Below are 8,204 nucleotides of genomic sequence, written 5' to 3' on the forward strand. Positions count from 1 at the left end.
GCACCACTTATGGAATTCTAGATAGCAAATTGAATACTACTTTTATTTTTGGTTTTCTAACCTCCCACGTTTATTTACAATATACACTGCATTTATTACAATAAATAGAGACAGCTTTATTGCAAGAAGTCATCCATTATATATAGGTATCAATCAGCTGATATGGTACTCTGTTGAATATAAAGTTCGTATGAAGCTGAAATTACATATTATGGGCGTATACCTGGGATATTAGAGTAAATGTTTCGATAAAATTGACTAATCAGAAGGGCTACTTTATGGAATAGTTTTTATAGATTGAGAATAGAGACCAAATTACTAAGTCTTGCAAAATGGTCTCTATAACACAACCTAGCTCAAAAACAAAAAGTCTTACGAAACTAAAATTGCATATTTAGGGCATGCGTATTACTTGGATGTTACAGCAAGCGCTATCAAACTGCTTCCTTTAATGGATCATTTCTAGTCCATGCCTCTCACTTTTGTAATTCTTTACGAATTTCTATCCGTAATTCCTCTTCTCTATATTCCTTTTCTAAATCAGCTATTTTTTCACCCCCTTAAATCTTTCGTTCGATACCTCATTTGACAAAATCCATCGCTCCTGAGATCCAGAAAACGGACTAACAGTGCCGTACTATATATATTTAAAAAAAAATTAAATCTGCACCTCTACAACCCAAGAAGGTTCAAAGGGGCAGTGCTTTGTAAGGAAGTACTGTTACGAGACCAACGGTTGTAGAAGGAGGTGATTTAGTCAGAATCAAGCTCAACCACCAGATTTTTACCTAATTAAGGTACCAAATTTAAGAGGCTGAGTGGACTCCAGGAGGACTCCCGAACCCACAGGGCTCTGGCTACAGTAAAACAGAAAATAATTATCCATCTCAGCCGGATTCGAACTCAGGTCCTTGGACTTAGTTAGAGTTAGATATATGCATCCAAACGTAAAAAATAAAAAATATATAAAAATATGCAGCACTTAAATTACCATAATCCCTTTTGCAAATATTTAAAGGTGTAAAAAAATGTAGGTATAATGGTAAACTAAGGAAGGTGGAAAACATAAATATTCTCAGCCATTCTTTTGCACCGTTCCAAGGATTAGGCGATGAATACATGAACTAAATAAATTTCTAACTGGAGTGGCTTCCTTTTGTTGGCTTTCTCCAGTAATGACCCCACACCTTTTCACCGTAGGCCATTCGAATACCAAGTGTGGATTGGGATTTTAAAACCCCTAATATAACATAACTATATTGAAAGATTTTTTTTTTTATATTTGCCTGTGTTTAGTTAATGCGAGAGGTGTAATTTCTCATAACTTAAAAATAAAATTGTTTATTAGAATTCAGTGAGGTAACCAAACACGACAGTCAATAGTAAAAATTCTCAGCACAGAATCAAAAGATGTGTTTGATTCTAACACTTGAAAATTAAATAAAATACAGTAGCAATCTTTTAATTTGTAAACTATTTCCAATTAGACATTAGTACTTAAAAAAAAAATTGGTTTTCGAAGCACCTTCTGATAACCATAAATTTTTCATCGGACCAAGCCTGAACGTCTTTAAGTACTACTATTTCCCAAAAATTTTATTTTTATTTAGAAAAATTTTTAAATTTTGAATAAAGCAGGATTTTTATATTTCGTGAACGACAGACTTTTTTTTTATTTAAATAGCTTATTGGAAAACTTAAAAGCCTTTACAATTTAAAAGATAAGATGACGAAAACGTATCGAGATTAACTACTATATTTCGTCAACTTCAGATAATAGAGGAAGTAAAATTTAAAAAAAAATTAAATTAAAAATAAATATTTTCAAAACATAACGATTACTTATGCAATTCTTCACATTACGAAGAATTATTTATGTCAACACTTCTAATGCATAAACAAACCCGTAAATCGAGTTAGAAATAGACACTCAAGTCGGCAATAACCAAAACTATTCCAAACAACATCCCCGCGGTTCATTTATTTACGTAAACTAACAGTTTTGTTTAAAGGAAATCTTTGATAGCCGTGCTAATAAACACTCGCCCAGACGGATATAGGTTCATCTCAAAGCAGCCGCATGAAGCCACTCCAAAGCAGTTGCGGGTTTAGTTAAATCAATGATTCATAAACCAGACGCCTTGGTCAATGCAGTTCAAAACAACGCAGAAAACCTTAATTATATTTGGAACAACTTAGTGGATTAACTAAAGTGGTATACAATGAAAAGTAAAAATTAAACGGTAAGAGTCAGAGTGTTTATTTTTTAATTCAATAGTGAACGGTTCACTCTGGCTCTGACTCTAATCTAACAGGTACGTTTTCTGTCTCGCTCATTTTCTTCTTTTAATCTTGATTTTATTCTCATCCCCCTTTTTCTCTTAATTTGTTCTTTCTTCTGTATTTCCGTTTTCATTTATTGTCTATAAGCTTTTATTGTTCTTCTTTAATTTTTACGTTTCATTGTATATCCTTTTAATTTTTCATTTACTTTTTTACTCATGTTTACATCACTTAAGTGTTTGTATCTTTTTAGCCCTGACGAAGCCCTGCAACGTGGGGCGAAACGTTGGCGCAATTAAAATAGTCTATCACTATTTGAGTTTTTATTTGACCGCACCCAGACCATCTTTCATTTATTTATTTATTACACACAGTCAATCAGTGACCTCCAGTATTTTATCTTAATTTTTAATCACTTTAGCGAGTACTATATAAGCAGCTAAGAGTAGAAATTCATGCCTCTGCCAACCATGGTATGGGGTATACAAAATGATGGCCGTTCCAAAAGTTACACCAAATTAATTTTTGAGATCTTACTAGTAAAGAAAAAATTGCGAGTTATTTTCATTTAGAAAAAGATTCAGCTTTTACCCAGACTATTCATACAGTAAATTTCATTAAAAAGTAAATATTAAAATATTTATGGTGCACATTTTATTGGAGAAAACCTTTTCCAATCGTAGCTCCATATCTTTTAAACTACCTTCAATTTTACAGAACAAATTTATTATTCAAAGTAGGGTAAATATTCTTAAACATGAGCTCTAGTAGGAGTTTTCACGCTCAATATTTCTGGAGATTTAGATTCAAAAAGCAATATATCTTTCCAAATAATGCAAAATCAATAGTTTGTGAATTAATTTAAACAAATATCATGGAACCTCTGGTATTATGAAGATAAACCTTATCAACTACACTATAGTGCATGCAACTACCTTTAATTTAAGTTCTAAAACATCCTGATAAATAATTTTTCATAAACCCAAAAGTTTTTTCCGAATAATGAGAAATCAAGATTTTTCGAATTTATTTTGAAGAATGTCATGGAAGTTTATAATGGAAGGATTGATATCTGGTTCGTGCTATGTCGGTTACATATGGAAAATTAAGGTCTTTGAAGATGATTTTATTTGTGACAAAGTAAGGAGCCTTGAGGATTTTGGATTGTAAGGATTGGATACAAGAGGAATTCGAAGGTTTAGTGAAGCCCCATAGTTCAACTCCGTACGTCCAGATTGGCCTTATTACAGTCATGTAGATCAGTCTTTTGAAATGATTTGGAAGTTTAGACCGTTTGTCTAGTAAGTGCTGTAATAGTTGGAATCGACATGCAGCTTCCTGTTTTTCCAGCCTTGTGTGAGGATTCCAAATTCGTCCAGTTGCACCCCAAGCTAGCGGATTTGTTCGACAAGGGTAAGAGCAAGATTAATAAAGGATACTCTAGGGCAGCCGGTAGGTTTATGATCACAATTCTAAAAACACTATGTTTTCAGATTTATGCCATTCATAAACAAATAGATTTGGTTCTAGTAACTATTAAGCTACAGCAATATGTAAAAACTTATTAACACAATATACAGCACGTTATCAAAAATTAAAATTTCAAGTGACGTTTCCAATTCTCTCGCCACACTAAACTTCATCTCTCATAAAATCTCTTTACTTTCGTTTGATTTTCAAACGGTTTGGACACATCTATAGAATTAATCAAAAGAGAATTACCAGGAAGACCCGTTAGAGGCAAGATGTCAGAGAGGATGACCCCAATCCACGTAAGAACAGTACACCGTGTCCAGAACAAGCAATCTAAAGCTGGATCCACAGGTTTGCCGCTTGCAATACCTACCAAAGCTTGATAAGCAAAGAAACAAACCAACATCGATGTCCACATGGTTGCGTATTCCAGAGAGCCAAACTCGGGGGACCTCGAACATACATATGTTGACTATTACCTTCAATTAAAAACATTTGTTTCGGGTTTAACTTTATAATTGTTAATTGTTTAACTCAAGGTTAATCGAAAGTCTTGAATTGGATTGGGGGGGGGAGCTTCCATAAGAAAGGCACAAGCAGTGCCTATGTGGCCAACAACAAAAGTTTACCTCCTCTAGCGCTCTCGGTGGGAAGAGAAGCAACCTGCACTGAGAGCCATCTTGTTTATATTTCGCCAACAAAGTTCTCTTTTCTCTCTTTCCTCACAATCTTCTGTAATGCAAATAAGTGAGTAGAGAGACTCGGAGGTGCCCCCTTCCGAAGCAGAGGAGAGAGAGAGAGAGAGATCAAGAAATAAGGGAATTCAAGAGATGAGAAGGGAGTAACCAGAGAATGGAGTAAGTCCACCTAATGCAACAACTAACATTGACATCATCAACCACCTCATTATATATAAAATTTTCCATAGTCCAGTAATTCAAAATTTTACTAACCATCTAATCATAAATGTTTTCTTTCGGCCATCTCCTACACCACTTGTAACTTAGATAATAGAACTTTATTTTCATTTAATCATGTGTTATTTTCAATTATGTACAGTCCACTGCAACCAACCAAAGTGAAAAGTGCCTGGCATTTCAGTTGAAGGGATGCTTCATACAATATTTTTATGAGAAAAGAAATAAAACGAAGAGTATTAACATAAAATGAAATGCAACTATCGGCAAAGAAGACAACGTATTATAAAAATCCATAGAAATGATGTATCACCTTTATGAAATTCAACTTTCGTTTTAGTATTTTAATAAGATGATTATTAATTTAGTTTCCAAAACATCTTATGTTCCTATAAGTGTATACTGGTGGAAAAATAAACCACTAAAGTTAATTAAGATTTGAAGCAATGTATTTACTTACACCCAATTGATAGAATTTTAAAATACGCAATCTTAAACTATAGTTATTCATTGCTTAACTATTGTTGGAAAAAATCGTTAATTTATTATAACATGAAGAGAACAAATATCAGTTCTAAAACAATATTAACTGAACACAAACGTGCAGGTGCAGCACAAGCTTGTCCAAACGCCCTTTGATTTGTGCTCAAAAGCCGACAGCCGACGGGTTGGCCACAAATTCATGCCTACATGTGCCAGCCAATCCAAATAACCCTTCTACACGCAGACAAATCATTTTCTAAAAAGCCAGAAATTTAGTAATCCAAAATCTTAATACCTATCTAATACAACAGGCACAGTCAGGAATGAATAAATATGTCGCCATTACTTAGAACTTAAATGTATGCAAAACCGTAGCGATTGTTCCGAGGGACCAGAAAGAATAAAAAAAAAAAGAGACGATGGCAGCCTTCATTATTGGAACAATCATTAGCACCGTTATAAGGGCGGCTTCTCTTCCATCGTGTGTCCAGCACCGAAAATAATCATATCCTCTACTAAAATATCCAGCACTCTATATATTTTTGACAGGGACCTGGCCGGTATGATTCCGTTGATGGTGAAATATTAACGAGTAATATTCACGTATATTATTTTATATTGTATATATTATTTTATCATTATGTTATTTTATTTATTTATTTTTCATACAGATAGTTTGATTATGTTCATCTTGTTTATTCTTTTATTTGTATATATTTTCAGAGAGTTTTTTTTTTATTTTAGTATGTATGAGATCATTCATCACTATTACCTATTGCCCACAGTGTGTGGCAGATTGTAATATCTATCAATAAATAAATCTATCAATCATCGCAAAAAAAAAAATTTACGTATAATTATATTTCATTTTTAAACAAAACGCTACTGTTTCATACATGTAGTAGCTCAGTTATCTTCAGGAGGTGTGGATAATAACTGATATAACATTAAACATTCATAATTATTCTTTCAGGACTTGATAATCAATAGTTTGGATAAAAAAATCAAAAACTTTCACTTGAATTGTGTATTAATATTAATATTAATACATTTCAAAACAGTCATTTCTTTATTATTCCGGTTGACAATAACTCCCCTTACTCCTCATTCCATATATATATAACTGAGAATAAAATCTGACTTTTATCATAACAACTATGGAAAAATAATAAATATAAAATTCTTTCATATTTTATATTGATCCATTATTTATAACATGTTTTCAAGAAGTGCATTGCATAGATACATAGGGCTTTGCAACGTTTGTAGACATTCTAGCGTTTAGTGCGACTGAAAAAAAAACATTAATAGTAGATACCACGATAAAAAATTAAACGAATGATTTGAATCAGAGTGTCGAAATACATGCCAAGAAAATGGAAATTTATATAAGATGTATTCCTTATTTATAGAAAAAGTATACAGATGAATTTGGCAAAAGACGATTTTCGTTGGGCTTTGGTTCGGACGTAAAGGAACCATCCCTCTTACTACCAGTATTTTTTTGGAGGGGTTGGTTGTTGACAGAAACCTGTTTCAGAGCATGGCGGAACCCATTATTCTGGACTCACTGGGAATCCTACATCAGCTTCAGCCCTTTGGTGGAAATTGTTAATTCTATGAGACGAAAAAAAAAATGTACTCAGCAAGTTACAACTAATTCTCTCTCTTTGTCTATTTTACTGATCAGTATGCTGTGTATTAGCAACTCAACACAGTTGAGCAGTTTTTCGAGTTCCTCCTAATAATGGGATATGGTTATTTTTTTTTTCAAATAAGCAAAATTGAATGTTCTTTAGAGGAAGATTTTTTGCAAATTCAATGTTCAAGCTCTGTCAGACTATTTCAATGAGTACATTACCTCAAAGGTATTTAAGCTCTGGATGTCTAGATGCTTGAGAATTGATGATTTTAGATTTTAAACCACTAGTAAAGTAAAACAAGCTTAGTGTGGTTAGTGGCAATACTATGCTTTAGACAACACAGATCTATGAAGGGGAGGGGACAGTAATGCGAAGAAACCAGAGTGATATTTGATAGTGTTAGGTGATAGTATGAACCATCATTATTATGGTAAAAAATGGTTTATTTACTCACTACAAACATCGAATATCGAATATATAACTTACAACTTAAATAATATATATTTTTTTCAAGTCAGGTCTTGCGACGGTCTATTCAAGATGTCCGACGCCCCAAAGCCATCGTCTTGGAGTTCTAAAAGCCTATGATGTAAAGTATAGAAAAATGCTGACCCGCATAAAAACACCCTAACAGAAGAAAACAATGTAACTAATTTTTTTTTTTACACCTCTTTATTTAATTGGTACACCATAATATAAGTTTTAATTGCGTTCTTATAGGTTAGATTGAATCGATTTTCGTCGCTCTTCTAAAGATCGATTATTCAAAGTTAAAACAACAGAAATTATTTGAATTCTAATAAATTAAACTTACAAAAGTTCCTCCGACAGTACTTCCACCATTTTTGGAAACATCATGTCCCAGTACAATTTGTTTTATGAATATACGTTTGATAATAAGACTTAACTTCTTACGCTACACTCACCAACGATGTTTTTAATTTAAGCTTTTATAAAAAATGTTGGGAAATCCTAGATAATTATTCTTAATTATATATCGGGTTCTAACCTAACCAGATAGTTCCACTCCCAGTTGCCGACAGTTAAAGGAGCAGTGAACTACCACCTGGGAAACGCAACCTCAACCCGAAGACTGAAGCCCAGGTTGCTGCAGGATATTCTGTTATAAATTCTATATTTATTAATTCATTATTCACACTACCTCTATTTGACTTATTATTATTTCTGTTCTCTCGTCCCTTTTTCAAGTTAACTTGTTTCTTTTTACCATTAGAAAGCAATTGCTTGTTTTGTTAAGTTTACAAATATAATTTTTTTTTTTTTTATTAATTTTACTTTTCTCTTTTATTAAGAAGCATTATTGTTTTCTACTTATTTTATCTTTTTTTTTTCTTTTAATTATAACATTGTATATAGTTAGGGATGTCTTTTGTACGAGACAATA

Source organism: Halyomorpha halys, unplaced genomic scaffold (assembly GCF_000696795.3).
Source record: "Halyomorpha halys isolate HHAL.00 unplaced genomic scaffold, Hhal_1.1 Scaffold81.1, whole genome shotgun sequence".
Taxonomy (NCBI): Eukaryota; Metazoa; Arthropoda; class Insecta; order Hemiptera; family Pentatomidae; genus Halyomorpha; species Halyomorpha halys.